The 23,630-nt window shown below is 39.7% G+C and overlaps 1 long non-coding RNA gene across 1 annotated transcript in view; it reads left to right on the top strand.

Moving 5' to 3' along the window:
• The window catches only part of LOC129137836 (uncharacterized), a 213,915-nt gene that overhangs the window by 166,406 nt on the left and 23,879 nt on the right, over positions 1–23,630 (top strand). The window contains exon 3 of the long non-coding RNA XR_010152091.1: positions 17,361–17,539. This is a non-coding gene — a long non-coding RNA (uncharacterized LOC129137836). The remainder of the gene's footprint in view (positions 1–17,360; positions 17,540–23,630) is intronic.

The following is a 23,630-nucleotide window of genomic DNA, read 5'->3' as shown; positions in this document are numbered from 1 at the left end:
CGACTGGAATGGACTGTAATGGAATGGAATGGAATTGAATCAACCCGAGCGGAATGGAATGGAATGAAATGCAATGGAATGGAATGGAATGGTATAGAATGGTATTGAAGCAACCGGAGTGGAATGGAACAGAATGTAATGGAATGTCATGGAAAGGAATAGAATGGAATGGAATGGAATGGAATAAACCCGAGTGGAATGGAAAGGAAAGGAATGGAAAAGAACGGAATGGAATGGAATGGAAAGGAATGAACCCGAGTGGAGTGGAATGGACTGCAATGGTATGGAATGGAATGGAATGGAATAAACCCGAGTGGAATGCAATGGAATGGAATAGAATGGAATGGAACAGAATGTAATTGAATCAACCGGATTTGAATGGAATGGAATGGAATGGGAGTAGAATGGAAATGAATGAAGTGGAATGGAATTGAATGGTATGGAATAGAATGGAATTGAACGAAGTGGAATGGAATGGAATGGAACGGAATGGAATTGAATGGTATGGAATAGAATGGAATTGAACGAAGTGGAATGGAATCGAATGGAACGGAATGGAATGGAATGGAATGGAATAAACCCGAGTAGAATGGAATCGAACCGAGTGCAATTGATTGGAATGGAATGGAATGGAATGGATTGGGATGGAATGGAAAGGAATGGCATAGAATGGAATTGAATCAACCCGAGTGGAATGGAATGAAATGGAATGGAATGGATTGAAATGGAATAGGATGGAATTGAATCAACTGGAATGCAATGGAAAGGAATGGAATGGAATGGAATGGAATAGAACAGAATTGAATCAACTGAAATGGAATGGAATGGAATGGAATTGAATGAACCCGAGTGGAATGGAATGGAATTCAATGAACCCGAGTGGAATGGAGTGGAATGGAATGGGATTGAATGGAATAGAATGGAATGGAATCAACCTGAGTGGAATGGATTGGAATGGAATGGAGTGATGTGGAGTGGAATGGAATGGATTGGAATGGAATGGAAGGGAATGGAATGGAATGGAATGGTACGCAATGGAATGGAACAGAATGAAATTGAATCAAGCTGAGTGGAATGGAATGGAATGGAACAGAGTGGAACTGAATGGAACGGAATAGAAACGAATAGAATGGAATTGAATCAACCCGATGGAATGGAATGGAATGGAATAGAATGGAATGGAATGAAATGGAGGGGAATGGAATGGAGTAGAATGAAATTGAACCAACTGAATGGAATGGAATGGAATGGAATGGTATGGAATGGCATAGAATGGAAATGAATCAACACGAGCGGAGTGGATTGGAATGGAATGGAATGGAATGGAATGGGATGGAATTGAATCAATCCAAGGGCAATGGAATGGAATGGAGTGGAATGAAATGGAATGGAATGGAGTGGAATGGAATGGAATGGAATGGAATGGAATGGAATGGATTAGAATGGAAATGAATGAACTGGAATGGAATTGAATGGAATGGAATAGAATGGAATTGAATGAAGTGGAATGGAATGGAATGGAATGGAATGGATTGGAATGGAATGGAATGGAATCCAATAAACTCGAGTGGAATGGAATGGAATGAAGTGGAATTGATTGGATTGGAATGGCATGGAACGGAATGGAAAAGAATGGAATTGAATCAACTGGAAAGGGATGAAATGGAATGGCATGGAATGGAATGGAATGGAATGGAATGGAATGGAATGGAATAGAACGGAATAGAATCAACTGGCATGGAATGGAATGGAATGGAATGCAATGGAAAGGAATGTAATGGAAACAACTGGAATGGAATGGAATGGAATGGAATTTAATCAATAAGAATGGAATGGAATGAAATGGAATGGAATGGAAAGTAATTGAATCAACCGGAGTGGAATAGAATGAGATGGAATGGAATGGAATGGAATGGAATGGAATGGAATCATCCTGACTGGAATGAAATGGAATTGAATGGAGTAGAATGGAATTGAATCAACCCGAGTGGAGTGGAATGGAATGGAATGGAATGGAATGCAATGGAATTGAAACAACTGGAATGGAATGGAATGGAATCGAATGTAATGTAATGGAAAGGAATGGATTGGAATGGATTGGAATGGAATGGAATGGAATGGAATTGAATCAACCTGAGTGGAACGGAATGGAATGGAATGGCATGGAAAAGAATGGAATTGAATCAACTGGAATGGAAGGAAATGGCATGAAATGGAATGGAATGGAATGCAATGGATTGGAATGGAAAGGAATGGAATAGAATGGAATAGAATCCACTGGAATGGAATGGAATGGAATGGAATGGAATGGAAAGGAATGTAATGAAAACAACTGGAATGGAATGGAATGGAATGGAATGGAATAGAATGGAATTTAATCAATAGGAATGGAATAGAATGGAATGGAATTTAATGGAATGGAATGGAAAGGAATTGAATCAACCTGAGTGGAATAGAATTGGATTGAATGGAATTGAATGGGAATGAATGGAAAGGAATGGAATAGAATGCAATTGAATCAACCCGACTGGAATGGAATGGCATTGAATGGAGTAGAATGGAATTGAATGAACCCGAGTCGAATGGAATGGAATGGAATGGAATGGAATGGAATGCAATGGAATTGAAACAACTGGAATGGAATGGAATGGAATCGAATGTAATGGAATGGATTGGAACGGAATGGAATGGAATTGAATCAACCTGAGTTGAATGGGGTGGAATGGAATGGAATGGAATGGAATAGAATGGAATTGAATAAACCCGAGTGGAATGTAATGTTTTGGAATGGAATGGAGTGAAATGGAAAGGAATGGAATGGAATGGAATGGAATGGAATGGAATGGAATGGAATGGAATGGAATGGAATAGAATGAAATTCAACCAAATAGAAAGGAATGGAATGGAATGGAATGGAATGGAATGGAACGGAATGGAATGGTATGGAATGGAATAGAATGGAATTGAATCAACCCGATTGGAGTGGATTGGAATGGAATGTAATGGAATGTAATGGAGTGGAGTGGAATGAAATGGAATGGAATGTAGTGGAGTGGAATGGAATGGAATGCAACGGAACGTAATTGAATGAAATGGAATGGAATAGAATGTAATTGAATCAATTGGAATGGAACGGAACGGAATGGAATGGCATGGAATGGAATGAAATGAAATGGAATGGAGTGGAATGGAATGGAATTGAATCAACCAGAGTGGAATGGAATGGAATGGAATGGAATGGAATGGAATGGAATGGAATGGAATCAACACTAGTGGAATGGAATGGAACGGAATGGAATGGAATTGAATGGAATTGAAAAGAATAGATTTGAATCAATCCAAGAGTATTGGAATGGAATGGAATGGAATAGAATGGAATTGAATCAATTGAAATGGAATGGAATGGAATGGAAAGGAATGGTATGGAATGGAATGGAATCAAGTGGAGTGGAATGGAATGGAATGGAGTGAAATGCAACAGAATGGAATTGAATCAACCCGAGTGGAAATGAATGGAATGGAATTTAATGGAATGGAAGGGAATGGAATGGAAAGAAACCCAATAGAATGGGAATGAATCAACCCGAGTGGAATGGAATGGAATGGAATGGAATGGAATGGAATGGAATGAAATGGAATAGAATGGAACTGAATCAATCAGAGTGGAATGGAATTGAATGGAATGGAATGGAATGCAATGAAATGGAATGAAATCGAATGGTATGGAATGGAATTGAATGGAATGGAATGGAATGGAATGAAATGGAATGAAATCGAATGGTATGGAATGGAATTGAATGGAATGGAATCAACCCTAGTGGAATGGAATTTAACGGAATGGAATCAACCATAGTGGAATGGAATGGAATGAAATGGAATGGAATGGAATGGAACACAATGGAATTGAATCAACCCGAGTGTAATGGAATGGAAGGGAATGGAATGGAATGGAAAGGAATGGAATGGAATGGAATAGAGTGAAATGCAGTAGAATGTAATTGAATCAACCCGAGTGGAATGGAATGGAATACAAGGGAATGGAATGGTTTGGAATGGAAAGGAATGCATTAGAATGGTATGCAATGCACTCTTGCAAAATGGAATGGAATTAAATGGAATGCAATAGAATGGAATGGAATCCACTCGAGTGGAATGGAATGGAATGGAGTGAAATGCAATAGAATGGAATTGAATCAGCACGAGTGGAAATGAATGGAATGGAATGGAATGGAATGGAGTGAAACCCAACAGAATGGAAATGAATCAACCCGAGTGGAATGGAATGGAATGGAATGGAATAGAATGGAATGGAATGGAATAGAATGGAAGTGAATCAACCCGAGTGGAATAGAATGGAATGGAATGGATTGGAATGAAATAGAATGGAATTGAATCAACCCGAGTTGAATGGAATGAAACGGAATGGAATGGAATGGTATGGAATGGAATGGTATGGAATGGAATGCAATGGAATGGAATGGAATGCAGGGAATTCAATCAACCCGAGTGGAATGGAAAGGAATGGAATAGAATGGAATGGAATGGAACGGAATCAACACGAGTGGAATGTAATGGAATGGAATAGAACGGAATGGAATGGAATGGAATGGAATGGAATGGAATGGAATGGAGTGAAACCCAATAGAATGGAAATGAATCAACCCCGAGTGGAATGGAATGGAATGGAATGGAATGGAATAGAATGCAAGTGAATCAACCCGAGTGGAATGGAATGGAATGGAATGGAACGGAATGGAATGGAATGGAATGGAATGCAGGGAATTCAATCAACCCGAGTGGAATGGAAAGGAATGGAAGAGAATGCAATGGAATGGAATGGAATCAACACGAGTGGAATGTAATGGAATGAAATAGAACGGAATGGAATGGAATGGAATGGAATGGAATGGAATGGAATGGAATGGAATGGATTGGAATGGAATGGAATCAACCCGAGTGGAAGGGAACAGAATGTAATGGAATGGAATGGAAAGGAATAGAATGGAATGGAATCAACCTGAGTGGAATGGAATGGAAAGGAATGAAAAAGAAAGGAATGCAATGGAATGGAAAGGAATCAACCCGAGTGGAGTGGAATGGAATGGAACGGTATGGAATGGAATGAATTGGAGTAAACCCGAGTGGAATGGAATGAAATGGAATGGAATGGAATCTACCATAGTGGAATGGAATTGAATGGAATGGAATGGAAAGGAATGGAATGGAATGGAATGGAATAAAATGGAATGGAATCATCCCAAGTGGAATGGATTGGAATGGAATGGAATGGAATGGAATGGAATGGAATGGAATAAAATGGAATGGAATCATCCCAAGTGGAATGGATTGGAATGGAATGGAATGGAGTGGAATGGAATGGAATAGAATAGAATGTAATTGAATCGACTGGAATGGACTGTAATGGAATGGAATGGAATTGAATCAACCCGAGCGGAATGGAATGGAATGAAATGCAATGGAATGGAATGGAATGGTATAGAATGGTATTGAAGCAACCGGAGTGGAATGGAACAGAATATAATGGAAAGTCATGGAAAGGAATAGAATGGAATGGAATGGAATGGAATGGAATAAACCCGAGTGGAATGGAAAGGAAAGGAATGGAAAAGAACGGAATGGAATGGAATGGAAAGGAATGAACCCGAGTGGAGTGGAATGGACTGCAATGGTATGGAATGGAATGGAATGGAATAAACCCGAGTGGAATGCAATGGAATGGAATAGAATGGAATGGAACAGAATGTAATTGAATCAACCCGATTTGAATGGAATGGAATGGAATGGGAGTAGAATGGAAATGAATGAAGTGGAATGGAATTGAATGGTATGGAATAGAATGGAATTGAACGAAGTGGAATGGAATGGAATGGAACGGAATGGAATTGAATGGTATGGAATAGAATGGAATTGAACGAAGTGGAATGGAATCGAATGGAACGGAATGGAATGGAATGGAATGGAATAAACCCGAGTAGAATGGAATCGAACCGAGTGCAATTGATTGGAATGGAATGGAATGGAATGGATTGGGATGGAATGGAAAGGAATGGCATAGAATGGAATTGAATCAACCCGAGTGGAATGGAATGAAATGGAATGGAATGGATTGAAATGGAATAGGATGGAATTGAATCAACTGGAATGCAATGGAAAGGAATGGAATGGAATGGAATGGAATAGAACAGAATTGAATCAACTGAAATGGAATGGAATGGAATGGAATTGAATGAACCCGAGTGGAATGGAATGGAATTCAATGAACCCGAGTGGAATGGAGTGGAATGGAATGGGATTGAATGGAATAGAATGGAATGGAATCAACCTGAGTGGAATGGATTGGAATGGAATGGAGTGATGTGGAGTGGAATGGAATGGATTGGAATGGAATGGAAGGGAATGGAATGGAATGGAATGGTACGCAATGGAATGGAACAGAATGAAATTGAATCAAGCCGAGTGGAATGGAATGGAATGGAACAGAGTGGAACTGAATGGAACGGAATAGAAACGAATAGAATGGAATTGAATCAACCCGATGGAATGGAATGGAATGGAATAGAATGGAATGGAATGAAATGGAGGGGAATGGAATGGAGTAGAATGAAATTGAACCAACTGAATGGAATGGAATGGAATGGAATGGTATGGAATGGCATAGAATGGAAATGAATCAACACGAGCGGAGTGGATTGGAATGGAATGGAATGGAATGGAATGGGATGGAATTGAATCAATCCAAGGGCAATGGAATGGAATGGAGTGGAATGAAATGGAATGGAATGGAGTGGAATGGAATGGAATGGATTAGAATGGAAATGAATGAACTGGAATGGAATTGAATGGAATGGAATAGAATGGAATTGAATGAAGTGGAATGGAATGGAATGGAATCGAATGGATTGGAATGGAATGGAATGGAATCGAATAAACTCGAGTGGAATGGAATGGAATGAAGTGGAATTGATTGGATTGGAATGGCATGGAACTGAATGGAAAAGAATGGAATTGTATCAACTGGAAAGGGATGAAATGGAATGGCATGGAATGGAATGGAATGGAATGGAATGGAATGGAATGGAATAGAACGGAATAGAATCAACTGGCATGGAATGGAATGGAATGGAATGAAATGGAAAGGAATGTAATGGAAACAACTGGAATGGAATGGAATGGAATGGAATTTAATCAATAAGAATGGAATGGAATGAAATGGAATGGAATGGAAAGTAATTGAATCAACCGGAGTGGAATAGAATGAGATGGAATGGAATGGAATGGTAATGAATGGAATGGAATGGAATGGAATGGAATGGAATGGAATGGAATCAACCTGACTGGAATGGAATGGAATTGAATGGAGTAGAATGGAATTGAATCAACCCGAGTGGAGTGGAATGGAATGGATTGGAATGCAATGGAATTGAAGCAACTGGAATGGAATGGAATGAAATCGAATGTAATGTAACGGAAAGGAATGGATTGGAATGGAATGGAATGCAATGGAATTGAATCAACCTGAGTGGAACGGAATGGAGTGGAATGGAATGGAATAGAATGTAATTGAATAAACCCAAGTGGAATGGAATGGAATGAAATGGTTGGAATGCAATGGAATAGAATGAAATTGTACCAATTGGAATGGAATGGAATGGAATGGAATGGAATGGAATGGAAGGGAATGGAATGAAATGGAATGGTATGGAATGCAATCGAATGTAATTGAATGGAATGGAATCAACCCTAGTGGAATGGAATGGAATGGAATGGAATTAACTGGAATGGAATGGAATGGAATGGAATGGAATGGAATGGAATGGAACACAATGGAAATGAATCAACCCGAGTGTAATGGAATGGAAGGGAATGGAATGGAATGGAATGGAATGGAATGGGAGTGAAATGCAGTAGAATGTAATTGAATTAACCCGAGTGTAATGGAATGGAATAGAAGGGAATGGAATGGAATGGAATGGAATGGAATGGAATGGAATGGAATTGAAAGGAATGCATTAGAATGTTATGGAATCCACTCTTGCAAAATGGAATGGAATTGAATGGAATGCAATAGAATGGAAGGGAATCCACTCGAGTGGAATGGAATGGAATGGAATGCAGTGAAATGCAATAGAATGGAATTGAATCAACCTGAGTGGAAATGAATGGAATGGAATGGAATGGAATGGAATGGAATGGAGTGAAACCCAATAGAATGGAAATGAATCAACCCGAATGGAATGGAATGGAATGGAATGGAATGGAATGGAAAGGAATAGAATGGAATTGAATCAACCCGAGTGGAATGGAATGGAATGGAATGGAATGGAATGAAATGAAATGGAAAAGGATGGAATTGAATCAACTGGAATGGAATGGAATGGAATGGAATGGAATCAACCAGAGTGGAATGGAATTGAATGGAATTTAAATGGAATGGAATGGAATGGAATAGAACAGAATTGAATCAACTGAAATGGAATGGAATGGAGTGCAATGGAATTGAATTAACCCGAGTGGAATGGAGTGGAATGGAATGGGATGGAATGGAATGGAATGGAATGGAATGGAATGGAATGGAATCAACCTGAGTGGAATGGATTTTAATGGAATGGAATGGAGTGATGTGGAGTTGAATGAAATGGAGTGGAGACGAATGGATTGGTTTGGAGTGGTTTGGAGTGGACTACATTGGAATGGAGTGGAGAGGAGTGTAATGGAGTGGAGGGAAGTTGAGTGAATTGGAGTGTAATGGAGTGCCATGGAGTGTAGTGGATTGGAGTGGAGTGGAATAGAGTGGAGAGGAGTGTAATGGAGTGGAGTCGAGCGGAATAGAGTGGAAAGGAATGGAGTGGATCGGAATGGAATGGAGTGGAACGGAATGGAATGGAGTGGAATCAAATGGAATGGAAGGAAATGGAGTGAAATGGAGTGGAGTGTAGTGGAATGGGATGGAATGGAGTAGAATAGAATGGAATGCAGTGGTGGGAAACAGTGGAATTGAGTGGAGAATAGTGGAATGGAATGGAGAGGAGAGGAGTGGAGTGGAGTGGAATATAATGTAATAGAGGAGAAAGGAATGGAATGGAGTGCAGTGGAATGGAATGGAGTGGAATGGAATGGAATGGAGTGCAATCGAGTTGAATGGAGTGGAATGGAGTGGAGTGTAGTGGAATATAATATAAAGTAGTGGAAAGGAGTGGAATGGAGTGGAGAAGAATGGAATGGAATGGGGTGCAATGGAGTGGAATGGAATGGAGTGAAGTGGAGTGGAATGGAATTGAATGGAGTGGAATAGAATGGAATGGAATGGAGTGGACTGGAGTGGAATGGTGTGGAGTGGTGTGGAATGGAGTGGAGTGGAATGGAGTGGAATTGGGTGGAGTGGAATGGAATGGGTTAGAGTGGAATGGAATGGACAGGAATGGAATGGAATGTTGTGGAGTTGAATGGAGTGGAGTGGAATGGAGTGGAGTGTAATGGAACGGAATGGAGTGGAATGGAATGGATTGTTATGGAGTGCAGTGGAATGGAAAGGAATGGAATGGAATGGATTGGAGTGGACTGGAGTGGATTGGAGTAGAATGGAATGCAATGGAGTGGACTGGAGTAGATTGGAGAGGCATGGTGTGGAATGGAATAGAGTGGAATGGAATGGAATGGCCTGAGATGGAATGGAATGGAGTGGAGTGAAGTGGAGTGGAATGGAGTGGAATAGAGTGGAAGGGAATAGAATGGAGTAGAGTGGAGTGGAAAGGAGTGGAGTGGAGTGGGCTGCTGTGGAATGGAGTGGAGTGGAGTTAAATGGAATAGAATGTAGTGGAATGGAATGGAGTGGATTGGATTGGAATAGAGTGGAATGGAATGGATTGGAATGGAATGGAATAGAGTGGTGTGTAGTGGAGTGGAGAGGAGTGGAATGGAGTTGACTGGAGTGGACTGCAGTGGAATGGAATGGATTGGAATGGAGTGGATTGGAATGGATTGGAATCAAATGGAAAGGAGTGGAGTGCAGTGGTGTGGAGTGGATTGGAGTGGAGTGGAGGGGAGTGGAGTGGAGTGGAATGGATTGGAATGGAATGGAGTTGAATGGATTGGAATGGAGTTGAGTGGAATAGAATGCAGTGGAATGGAATGGAATGGAATGGAAGGGAGTGGAATGGAGTGGAGTGGAATGGAATGCAGTGGAATGGAATTGAATGGAGTGGCATCGAGTGGAATGGAGTGTAGTGGTTTGGAATGTAATGGAGTTGATTGGAATGCAATGGAATTGACAGGAGTGAAATGGAGTGGAATGGGGTGGAGTGGAGTTGAGTGGATTGGAATGGAATGGAATGCAGTGAGATGGAATGGAATGGATTGGGATCAAATGGAGTGGAGGGGCATGGAGTAGAATGGTGTGTATTGGAATGGAGTGGAGTGGAGGGTGACGCAAAGGAATGGATTGGATTGGAATTGACCGGAGTGGAATGAAGCAGAGTGGAATGGAGTGTAGTGGTATGGAGTGGAGTGCAGTGGAATGGAGTGGAGTGGAGTGGAATGGAATGGAGTGGATTGGGGTTGAAAGGAGTGGAGTGGAGTTGAATGTAATGGAGTGGAGTGGAATGGAGTGGATTGGAGTGGAATGGGTTTTAGTGGAGTGGAATGGAGTGGAGTGAATGGAGTGCAGTAGAAAGAAGTGGAGTGGAATGGAGTGGAATGGAAAGTAGTAGAGTGGAGTTGAATGGAGTGGAGTGGAGTAAAATGGAATGGAGTAGATTTGAGTAGAATGGAGTGGAGTGGGAGGAATGGAGTGGACAGGAGTGGAATGGAGTGGAGTCGAACGGAGTGGAGCTGAATGGAGTGGAGTTATTGGAGCAGAATGGATTGGAGTGGAGTGGAATGGAATGGAAAGGAATGCAGTGGAATGGAAAGGAAAGGAATAGAAAGGAATGGAGTGGTGTGGAATGGAGTAGAATTGAATGGAGTGGAGTGGAATGCAGTAGAGTGGAGACGACTGGAATTGAATGGAGTTTAATGGAGTGGAATGGAGTGGAGCGAAATGGAATAGAGTTGAGTGGAATGTAATGTCCTGGAGTGGAATGGAGTGGAGTTGAGTGGAGTGGAATGAAATGAAATGGAGTTGAATGGAATTGAATGGAATGGAGTGGAGTGGAGTGGAGAGTAGTGGAGTGTTGTGGAGTGGGGTTAAATAGAATGGAGTGGAACAGAGTGGAATGGAGTGGAGGGGAATGGAATGGATTAGTGTGGGCTGGAATGGACTAGAAAGGAATGGAATTTAATGGAATGGAGTGGAGTGTAGTGGAGTGGAGAGTAGTGGAGTGTTGTGGAGTGGGGTTAAATAGAATGGAGTGGAATAGAGTGGAAAGGAGTGGAGGGGAATGGAATTTATTAGAGTGGGCTGGAATGGACTAGAAAGAAATGGAATGGAATGGAATGGATTTGAATGGAATGGAATGGAATGGAATGGAATGGAATGGAATGGAATGGAATGGAACGGAACGGAGTAGAGTTGAATGGAGTGGAGTGTAATGAAATTGAGTGGAGTGGAATGGAGTGGAGTGGAATGGAGGGGATTGGAGTGGTTTGGAGTGGAGTGGAGTGGAATGGAGTGGAGAGGAGTGTAAAGGAGTGGAGTGGAGTGGAGTTGAGTGGAGTGGAGTGGAATGGAGTGTCATGGAGTGGAGTGGATGGGAGTGGATTGGAGTGAAGTGGAATGGAGTAGAGAGGACTGTAATGGAGTGGAATGGAGTGGAGAGGAGTGTAATGGAGTGGTATGGAATGCAATAAAGTGGAAAGGATTGGAGTGGAATGGAATGGAATGGAGTGGAATCAAATGGAATGGAAGGGAATGGAGTGGAATGGAATGGAATGCAGTGGTGTGTAATAGTGGAATTGAGTGGAGAGTAGTGGAAAGCAATGGAGTGGAGTGGAGAGGAGTGGAGTGGAATATAACATAATTGAGTAGAAAGGAGTGGAATGGAGTGCAGTCGAATGGATTGGAGTGGAGTGGAATGGAATGGAGTGGAATCAAATGGAATGGAAGGGAATGGAGTGGAATGGAATGGAATGCAGTGGTGTGTAATAGTGGAATTGAGTGGAGAGTAGTGGAAAGCAATGGAGTGGAGTGGAGAGGAGTGGAGTGGAATATAACATAATTGAGTAGAAAGGAGTGGAATGGAGTGGAGTGGAATGAAATGGAGTGGAATGGAATGGAATGGAGTACAATGGAGTGGAATGGAGTGGAATGAAGTGGAGTGGAGTGGAATATAATATAATGCAGTGGAAAGGAGTGGAATGGAGTGGAGTGGAATGGAATGGAATGCAGTGGAATGGAGTGTAATGGAGTGGAATGGAATGGAGTGGAATGGAATGGAATGGAGTGGACAGGAGTGGAATGGTGTGGTGTGGAGTTGAACTGAATCGAGTGGAATGGAGTGTAATTGAGTGGAGTGGAATGGAATGGAGTAGTGTGGAATGGAATGGACAGGAATGGAATGGAATGGAATGTCGTGGAGTTGAATGGAGTGGAGTGGAATGGAGTGGCATGGGGTGAAGTTTAATGGTATGGAATGTAATGGAATGGAATGGAATGCAGTGGAATGGAATGGAATGGAATGGAATGGAATCGAATCGAATGGAATGGAGTGGAGTGGATTGGAGTGGAGTGGAGTGGAGTGGAATGCAATGGAGTGGAGTAGAGTGCATTGGAATGGCATGGAGTGGAATGGAAAGGAGTTGAGAGGAGTGGAGTGGAATGGAATAGAGTGGAATGGCATGGAATGGCCTGGGTTGAAATAGATTGGAGTGGAGAGGAGTGGAATGGAGTGGAGTGGAGTGGATTGGAGTGGATTGGAGTGGAGTGGTGTGGAATGGAGTGGAGTGGTGTGGAGTGAAATGGAATTGAATGGAGTGGAATGGAATGGAGTGGAGTGTATTGGAATAGAGTGGAATGGAATGGATTGAAATGGAATGGAATGGAGTGGTGTGTGTTGGAGTGGCGAGGAGTGGAATGGAGTGGAGTGGAGTGGAGTTGACTGGAGTGGAATGGAATGGAGTGGAATAGAATGGAATGGAATAATTTGGAGTGGAGTGGAATGGAATGAAGAGGAGTGGAACGGAATGGAGCGGAATGGAAGGGAATGTAATGGAATTTTGTCTAGTGGATTGGAATGGAATGGAATGGAATGGAATGGAATGGAGTGGAATGAAATGGAATGCCATGGAATTCAATGGCGTGGAATGAAGTGGCATGGAATGGAATGGAAAGCAATGGCATGGAATAGAATGGAATGGAATGGACGGCAGTGGAGTGGAGTGGAATGAAAGGAGTGGAATAGATTGGTAAAAAGGGTAGTGGAATAGAATGTAGTGGAGTGCAATGGAATGCAGTGGAACGTAAAGGAATGGAATGGAATGGGGTGGAATGGATTGTAGTGAAATGGAGTGCAGTGGAGTGGAATGGAATGGAGTGAAAGGGAGTGGAATGGAATGGAGGGGAATGGAGTGGAATGGAGTGAAGTGGAGTGGAATGGAATGGAATGGAATGGTGTGGAATGGAATGGAATGGAGTGGAATGGAATGCAGTGGTGTGTAATGGAGTGGAATTGAGTGGAGTGTAGTGGAATGGAATGGAGTGGAGTGGAGTGGAATGGAATATATTGGAGTGGGAAGGAGTGGAATGGATTGGAGTGGAATTGAATGGAGTGGAATGGAAAGGAATGGAGTGGAATAGAGTGTAACGGAGGGGAGTGGAATGGAATGGAATGGAATGGAATGGAGTGGAGTGGTGTGGTGTGGATTGGAACTGAATCGAGTGGAATGGAGTGTAATTGAGTGTAGTGGAATGGAATGGAGTAGTGTGGAATGGAGTGGACAGTAATGGAATGGAATGGAATGTCATGGAGTTGAATGGAGTGGAGTGGAATGGAGTGGCATGGGGTGAAAAGTAATGGTATGGAATGGAGTGGAATGGAATGTAATGGAATGGAGTGGAATGTAATGGAATGGAATGGAATGGAGTGGAATGGGATCAAATGGAATGGAGTGGAGTGGAGTGGAGCGGAATGCAATGGAATGGAGTAGAGTGGATTGGAGTGGCGTGGAGTGGAATGCAGTGGAGTCGAGAGGAATGGAGTGGAATGGAATAGAGTGGAATAGAATGGAATGGCCTGGGTTGGAATGGATTGGAGTGGAGTGCAGTGGAGTGGAATGGAGTAGAGTGGAGTGTATTGGAGTGGAGTGGAATGGAATGGAGTGGAGTGGAGTGGTGTGGAATGGAGTGGAGTGGACTGAAATGGAATTGAATGGAGTGGAATGGAATGGAGTGGAGTGTATTGGAATAGAATGGAATGGATTGGAATGGAATGGAATGGATTGGAATGGAATGGAATGGAGTGGTGTGTATTGGAGTGTAGAGTAGTGGAATGGAGTGGAGTGGAGTGGAGTGGACTGGAGTGGAACGGAATGTAGCGGAATTGATTGTAATGGAGTAGAATGGAATGGATTGGAATGGAATGGAATGCAGTGGAATGCAGTGGAGTGGAGTGGAGTGGAATGGAGTGGAGTGGAGTGGAATGGAGTGGAATGGAATGGAGTGGAATGGAGTGGACTGGAATGGAATGGAGTGGAATGGAGTGGTGTGGAATGGAATGGAGTGGAATGGAGTGCAGTGGAGTGGATTGGAGTTGAGACGATTGGAGTGGAATGGAATGGAATGGAATAGAATGGAATGGAATGGGATATAATGGTGAAATGAAATGTGAGCTGAGATTGTGCCACTGCACTCCGTCCTGGGTGACAGAGTGAGATCCTGTCTAAGGAAAGGAATTGAAGGGATTAGAGTGGAATGGAATGGAATGGAATGAAAATGAATGGAATGGAATGGAGTGTAGTGGTTTGGAGAGGAGTGGATTGGAGTGGAATGAAGAGGAATGGAATGGAATTGAGTGTAGTGGTTTGGAGAGGAGTGGATTGGAGTGGAATGAAGAGGAATGGAATGGAATGCAATGGAAAGGAATGCAGTGGAGTAGAGTGGAGTAGAGTGGTTTGGAATAGAATGAAATGGAATTGAATTTAATGAAATGGAATGGAATGGAATGGAATGGAATGGAATGGAATGGAGTGGAATGGAAGGAAACGGTCAAATGAAATGTGGGCTGAGATTGTGCCACTGCACTCCAGCCTGGGTGATGGAGTGAGATCCTGACGAAATAAAATGGAATGGAATGGATTGGAAAGAAATGGAATGGAATGGAATGGAATGGAATGGAATGGAGTGTATTGGACTGGAGTGGAGCGGAATGGAGTGAAGTAGAATGGAAGGGAGTGGAAAGGAATGGAATGGAATGAAGTGGAATGGAATGGAATGGAATGGAATGGAATGCAGTGGAGTGGAGTGAAGTGGAGTGCAGAATTCCTCAATAAAATACTATCAAACCGAATCCAGCAGCAAATCAAAAAGCTTATCCAACATGATCAAATCTGCTGCATCCCTGGGATGCAAGGCTGGCTCAACATACACAAATCAATAAATATAATCCATCATATAAACAGAACCAACGACAAAAAATATATGATTATCTCAATAGATGCAGAAAAGGCCTTTGACAATATTCAACAACTTTCATGCTAAAAACTCTCAATAAATTAGATATTGATGGGACGTATCTCAAAATAATAAGAGCTATTTATGACAAACCCACAGCCAATATCATACTTAATGGGCAAAACCTGGAAGCATTCCCTTTGAAAATCTCAGTTACGTTTCTTTTGGATATGTGTGTGAGGAAAGGATACCTACAAACTACCCTTTTAGTTAAATGCCAAATACAATAAATATTAATACCTACAGTCCTCATGTTGTACATTATATCCCTCAACGTGTTAATTCTACATATCTACAACTTTGCATTCTTTGAATTCTGTATCTCCATTTTCTCTTCTCACCCCCAGCCCCTGGTAACCACTGTTTTATACTCTATCTCTGTGTATTTAAGTTTTTGTTGTTTTTGTCCTGAGAAGTTTGTTGGGACTTTCAGCTAGGAGATAATATGTTCTGAGTCTTGGGTATCTCAAATGATAGCAGGTAAGAAGTTTTACTTGTCTGGAGAGCAGAGTGCCAGTGCATAATTTTATGCAGAAGAGGGAATAAAGAGAATTCGCTACAATTTGAATCAGAAATATGGCTCATATTTTTATGTACAACAATCTCTAAGGCTTCTTGGAAAGGAACTAGCTGCCTGATTTTTTTTTTCATTTGAATCCACTAATACATGAAGAGGATGATTCTCCCATACCAATCACGAGAATGATATCTGTAGAATCAAAAGTTGAAATCCTATTATCCTAGAACTTTTTTCAGAAAACTTGAACATGTATTGAAATGTCATGCTGGTCATATATTTTATAGCAATGAGGAATTTACTTATTATATACTTTAGCTTTTTAGCGCTTTCCCTGCCACCAGAAATGTTTCTTTTGAATCCAATATGGTCCTCAGGGTTTAAGAATGTTAAGGAATGTATAGGGGTTTCTTTCTTCTTCTTCTTCTTTTTTTTTTTTTTTTGTCAAGCTATTGTATATTTTTACTTTACCTGTTTGGGTATGTAGTTACTATTTGTTTGGACTCTCATACCAGAAAAAAAATCATAGTGAATTTTACATGTACGGAGTCTACATTAATCTGTACAAACTGACAAGTTTAGAATATCAAAGTCAACATTGTAAAAAATAAAGTGATATTTTGTCTGGTCTATCTCCTTGCAAATAAAACAACAATATATTCTGTATTATTATGAAATATAAGAGCTTGAAAATTTTTCAAGTGCCTTGTATAGAATGGCCTTCGAATTCAAGGTATAAACTACAACAAAACACTTTCGAGATCTAGTTTGATTGAAGAGTGCATTCTTACTCATTTATATATTCTCTGCAATTTCTGATTCAAGATATTTCACAATTCTAAAGGAAAGCCAAAATAGGATAATAATTACAAAACAAAATAAAAAGTAATTGAGGAAGATAACTGAGCAACTTATTCTTGACAACTAGCTTTTTAACACACAGAAAAGTGCACTAAAAATACTGCCTAGTTGTTTAAGGTAAGCTGAGATCTGACTGTATCCCCTAAGTGAGTGTAATAAAGAAAAAATTACCTTTGAGGGAGCACAGTGGTTAAATTTAAAAGATTTATTGTTTAACCTCAGGAAGACTTTCAGTAACTTTTTAGAAAATGTATACATTTAATGGAAGACATGCTATGCTTCTTGTAAGAATTTGTTCCAAGTCACTGTGTATAATTAATGGCTTGTCTACATATTTTTTCAATAAAACTGTTCATGCAGAACTTTAAGTATGCACTTTCAGTACCAGAATGAATGCATCTTTGTGAAGATACCATTTATGTACCATAACATCCAAAGCATAATGAGGAGATTTTGATACGCTGAAGATTTAGAACTGAGTTGGAAAACAAAACTTCAACATACTGTCTTGTCAGCACAAAGCAAATAAATTCATCACTGTAAGTTGAGATTTAAATTCACAAACTTATAAGCAATAAAATCAAAGTAATTTTATTATAAGTGTTTTGACACCAGATTATATGGGGTAAATAATTTACTTTCTAATCAAGCAATTGATATATATAAACCTGAAATAGAGAGTTTTGCCTTTTAATTAGATACATTGTTAAACAAAGAATGGTTGAAGCAGCAGTTGAGAATTATCTTTTTCTCTTTTTGCTGTTCTTACAAGGACAGTTTCTAGAATTGTTTTCAAAACAATAGAACAGAAAATTTCACTTACTCAATTTAACTTTTGTTAAAGTACTTTGCCAAAATTAGCAAACTATGAAAGGAAAGTTTGCCTTTTCAATATATATGTAAGTGGCAAGTAAAAGTTGTTCTTAAATCACGTGATCTCATAGAAATAACATGGGACAAAAAGAGTTCTGAAGGTGTTCAGGAAATGCCAGTCCTAAATGGATTGCTTTGGTGTACTGATTACATCGAACTGAAAATATCTGAAAAACAACAAATGCGGGACATGCTTTCGCTGCACTCCCTTTACGTTCCTCAAGAGAGATCCTCCAAAAGGAACTTTCAATACCGGAATGAATGTATTTTTGTAAAGATACCATTTATCTACCATAACATCCAAAGCATGATGAGGAGATTTTTATATACTGCAGATTTAGAACTGAATTGGAAAACAAAGCTTCAAGATACTGTCTTGTCAGCACAAAGACATTCATCTCCTTCCTAGGAGTTTCATCAGCCAGGGAAAATTGACTCCTCATATCACAGGAGACAAGACTAAGGGTCCATACCACACCAAGACAGACTGCCACAAACTATCATCTATTGTCCTAAGGGTCTGGTCATCTTTCCCAAAAGTCATTTGCTCCCCCCTAAGTTTCCTACATTCTTCCTCCTGCCTTCCCTATAAGCTCCCAAATCTCACTGGGGTTTTTTCTTGCTGGTGTTTTGTTTGTTTGTTTTTTGTTTTGTTTTTGATTCCACTTTTCTTTCCTGTGATTCCCCCATGCGTGTAATAAATGTGTATACCTTTTCTTCTTTTGACATGCCTGTTATCCATTTATTTCATAGACTCAGTTATCATACCTTCACAGGGTAGAGGGAAAGTTCTCCAAGTCCTACAGTTCCAAAAGAAAATAGCTAGTAACTGCAAATTCAAAAGTCATATAAACTTAGAGACAAAGTTAACTTCTTATACGATATGTTCAGAAAGAAGAGGTGTGTTGCACACCAAGGGATATTTCCCTGGTCTTAGCTCCTAAGTTTCTCAGAGAAGAAGCAGTTACTACTACAGAAGTTAAACACCTGACTCCCAAATTATAAAAGCCTAAGTGTTGATTTTAAATCATTAATTGTCACCTGTGAATCATAAAGTCTGAACTCTTTAAATTGCAAACACATATATAAAAGGGATTCTTATACAAGGATCCATGAGTGGAACTGCAAAGTTTTGTCAAAATCTGTATATATGTTTTCTTTTTAAGGATCATAGATTTCAATATATGTTAAAAGATATCTGGAGCCAGTAAAGATTAATAACCATTTTCAGTTTCGTGCTGAAATTGGCAAATCATGGCTTTTCTCCCTCCAATACACCCCCTCCCGCCCCAGCACACCACTGGTTAATCTTTATTTTCAGGAGAGAAAAAGATGTTTCATACTAATAAAGGTAAATTATACACTTGTTTGTTTTATACTTTTCCACCTCTTAAGCTTCATCGTGTTTTAATAATATATAATTGAATACATTAACATTTAGATGTTAGTAAACTAATAACAAATGTTCATTATTTCTCTTGAGTAGAGGAATACAAATTTTGCACCCATTGTTGTATAGAATGATTTTAAAATGTCATTCAATCCCTTAGAAGTTTAAGATTTTTTTCCAAGAATTTATATATAAAATTTTTACTTAGAAACAGATAGCTCACAAAAAGTATGGGTTTTTTTTTTCTATTATAACTAAACTATTCCACTCACCAAGATGCTGAGATATCCTACTTTCTGGTATTTTGAAATGAAAACAAAACACAAGAATGTGATGATGAAGCAAGTGAAAATTAAAAGGGTACAGACTTTAGAAGTATCATAAGCTGAAAATAAAGTGAAACAAATCTGTAAAGGAACCAAAAGCCCAGGCAGATATAATACAGTAAATTATGAGAAGCTAAAAAAATGAGGGGGTGACAAACAATAAAGTGAGAGTCTCTGATAAAGCCAAAACTATTTGAATGGCAGTCAACAAAACAGAAGAAAAAAATGACACTCATAACAAGGCAGAACTATGGAAATGCATCCCCGGGGGTAAGATAATAGAGTTGTGAATTAGTGGAGGCGAATCACCAATACTGGCCAACTAAAGCCCGCTAACATAATTCAAAAGATGGAGAAATTCTGTAGCTGAAGATAAAAAGTCTGAAATATATTATGGTATAGTCAAATGAGTGTCATTTCTAATATACACACTTATTTTTCAAGAGTTGATAATATGAAGTAAAAATTTAGTATGCAAAGTTCAAATTTTCCACTTGTTGAGTAATTCATTTTTATTAAATATTTTCCAACAATTAAACTAAAGTGGTACCAGAACAGAGTAGACATTCTGAGCTTTCACTTTACAAAAGCTACACATAAATATACATACTTTTTAAGGGTATAAACAAAGTCAGAGCCTGTGTGATATTTCAATAAACAATTGGAGAAAATTTTTCTTTAAGAATAGATTATATACATATTGACCTCTTTGAGATCCTTATTTTTTTCTTGTTTGTGTGTGTGTGGACATATGTTTTCATTTCTTTTTTTAAATTATTATTATTATACATTAAGTTTTAGGGTACATGTGCAGAACGTGCAGGTTTGTTACATACATATACATGTGCCATGCTGTTGTGCTGCACCCATTAACTCGTCATTTAACATTAGGTATATCTTCTAATGCTATCCCTCCCCCCTCTCCCCACCCCACAACTGTCCCCAGTGTGTGATGTTCCCCTTCCTGTGTCCATGTGTTCTCATTGTTCAATTCCCACCTATGAGTGAGAACATGTGCTGTTTGGTTTTTTGTCCTTGTGATAGTTTGCTGAGAATGATGGTTTCCAGCTTCATCCATGTCCCTACAAAGGACATGAACTCATCATTTTTTATGGCTGCATAGTATTCCATGGTGTATATGTGCCACATTTTCTTAGTCCAGTCTATCATTGTTGGACATTTGGGTTGGTTCCAAGTCTTTGCTATTGTGAATAGTGCCACAATAAACATACGTGTGCATGTGTCTTTAGAGCAGCATGATTTATAGTCCTTTGGGTATATACCCAGTAATGGAATGGCTGGGTCAAATGGTATTTATAGTTCTAGATCCCTGAGGAATCGCCACACCGACTTCCACAATGTTTGAACTAGTTTACAGTCCCATCAACAGTGTAAAAGTGTTCCTATTTCTCCACATCCTCTCCGGCACCTGTTGTTTCCTGACTTTTTAATGATCGCCATTCTAACTGGTGTGAGATGGTATCTCATTGTGGTTTTGGTTTGCATTTCTCTGATGGCCAGTGATGGTGAGCAGTTTTTCATGTGTTTTTTGGCTGCATAAATGTCCTCTTTTGAGAAGTGTCTGTTCATATCCTTCGCCCACTTTTTGATGGGGTTGCTTTTTTCTTGTAAATTTGTTGGAGTTTATTGTAGATTCTGGATATTTGCCCTTTGTCAGATGAGTAGATTGCAAAACTTTTCTCCCATTCTGTAGGTTGCCTGTTCACTCTGATGGTGCTTTCTTTTGCTGTGCACAAGCTCTTTCGTTTAATTAGATCCCATTTATCAATTTTGTCTTTTGTTGCCATTGCTTTTGGTGTTTTAGACATGAAGTCCCTGCCCATGCCTATGTCCCGAATGGTATAGCCTAGTTTTTTTCTAGGGTTTTTTATGGTTTTAGGCCTAACATGTAAGTCTTTAATCCATCTTGAATTAATTTTTGTATAAGGTGTAAGGAAGGGATCCAGTTTCAGCTTTCTACATATGGCTAGCCAGTTTTCCCAGAACCATTTATTAAATAGGGAATCCTTTCCCTAGTTCTTGTTTTTGTCAGGTTTGTCAAAGATCAGATAGTTGTAGACACGTGGCATTATTTCTGAGGGCTCTGTTCTGTTCCATTGGCCTCTATCTCTCTTTTGGTACAAGTACCATGCTGTTTGGGTCACTGTAGCCTTGTAGTATAGTTTGAAGTCAGGCAGCATGGTTCCTCCAGCTTTGTTCTTTTGGCTTAGGATTGACTTGGCAATGCAGGCTCTTTTTTCATTCCATATGAACTTTAAAGTAGTTTTTTCCAATTCTGTGAAGAAAGTCATTGGTAGCTTGATGGGGATGGCATTGAATCTATAAATTACCTTGGGCAGTATGGCCATTTCCACAATATTGATTCTTGCTACCCATGAGCATGGAAGGTTCTTACATTTGTTTGTATCTTATTTCATTGAGCAGTGGTTTGTAGTTCTCCTTGAAGAGGTCTTTCACATCCCTTGTAAGTTGGATTTCTAGGTATTTTATTCTCTTTGAAGCAATTGAGATCCTTATTGTGAGAGTCAGTTCAGAATCTGGGGTTTTGTTTTGTGTTGTTTTGTTTTGTTCTGAGATGGAGTCTCTCTCTGTTACCAGGCTGGAGTACAGTGGCACAGTCGCGGCTCATGCAACCTCTGCCTCCCAGGTCCAAGTGATTCTCCTGCCTCAGCCTCCCAAGTAGCTGGGACTACAGGCACGTGCCACAATGCCCAGCTAACTTTTGTATTTTTTTATTAGAGATGGGGTTTCTCCATGTTGGCCAGGATGGTCCCGATCTGTTGACCTTGTGATTTGCCTGCCTCAGCCTCTCAAAGTGCTGGGATCACAGACGTGAGCCACTGTGCCCAGCCCAGAATCTGGGTTTTAACCAGATTTGCCATTATAAAATGAAATGAAATGAAAACCACCTGTCAATATCTGTAGCAGTGTTATTGTTGGGGAGCATGCACGTTTGTTTGAGCTTATTTATACATACAGAGCTGTTTAGCTTAATATTTAAATTGAAAATTTTTAGTATTTTTAGAATGTTTTAGATACTTTGATGAATAAATTTTGTGTTAACAAACTACTATTAAAAAATTATACGTTATATATTTCTGAACACATTGGCAGATGTAAATGACAAAGTTATATTCACACAATCAGTTTTTCTTACACAGAATTGACATTTTGTCAAAAAGTTAAAATCTTTGAAGTGTATTTTCTGTCCTCATCTTTCCCCTTTTGAGCATTTTTCCCCCGGGGTTGGTTATAAAATGTTCCCTAACTTCAGGCATCTGATTAAATTTTGGGTTTTCTCCCTTCCTACCAACTCATATGGATTGGTAACGATCTGATAGAAGACAATTGCCAAAAATCAATCAAATATATTTTAAATTAAACTTCTCCAAGATAATATTCATATTAATCCTTCTTTAATTGCTGAGTGAGGAATAATTGTTCACTGACCCTTAAAATCCTAAAACTTAATCAGCTCACTGGAGTGGATGAATGTATATTTGTCCAGATGAGAATGCTTAAGGTCTACTTCAAGGAGTTCATAATAGTAAACATGTCCTTTTCTTCCATCAGAAGCTTCATCCTGGATCTTTTCATCCTTATTTATCTACTAGCTCTCCTTCTCCAAATACACTGACTTGGAACCCCAGTTTCAGTGGTGGACTGCATGGATTTGATTCTAAGCTATGCTATAATGAGAAAGTAGCTGTAACCCTATTCTCATTTTCTTCACATGTAATATAGAAATCATCATCAGACAATATACAGATAGGGGCAAGTTATTTCACAGATAATAATAGGTGAAAATGGAGAGTATGTGGGTGTAGACATGGCAAAGTGAGTTTAAATGGTTTCAGGAGTCTGTGGAAGTTGTCTTTGGGTGATTCAATGTTCTCAGGGAAGCACAACCAAAAAGACATTGAAGATTTCTGGGGAAGTGTTAGGGATTAGAGACAGAATAAGATACAAAATTAGGTAAATTAGAGAGTGAATAGATTGGAGCATATGTAGTATGATTGA

The sequence above is a fragment of the Pan troglodytes genome, chromosome 17 (genome assembly GCF_028858775.2).
Source record: "Pan troglodytes isolate AG18354 chromosome 17, NHGRI_mPanTro3-v2.0_pri, whole genome shotgun sequence".
Classification (NCBI taxonomy): domain Eukaryota; kingdom Metazoa; phylum Chordata; class Mammalia; order Primates; family Hominidae; genus Pan; species Pan troglodytes.
The sequence above is the reverse complement of the archived record's forward strand: the minus strand, read 5'-3'. Positions and strand labels throughout refer to the sequence as shown.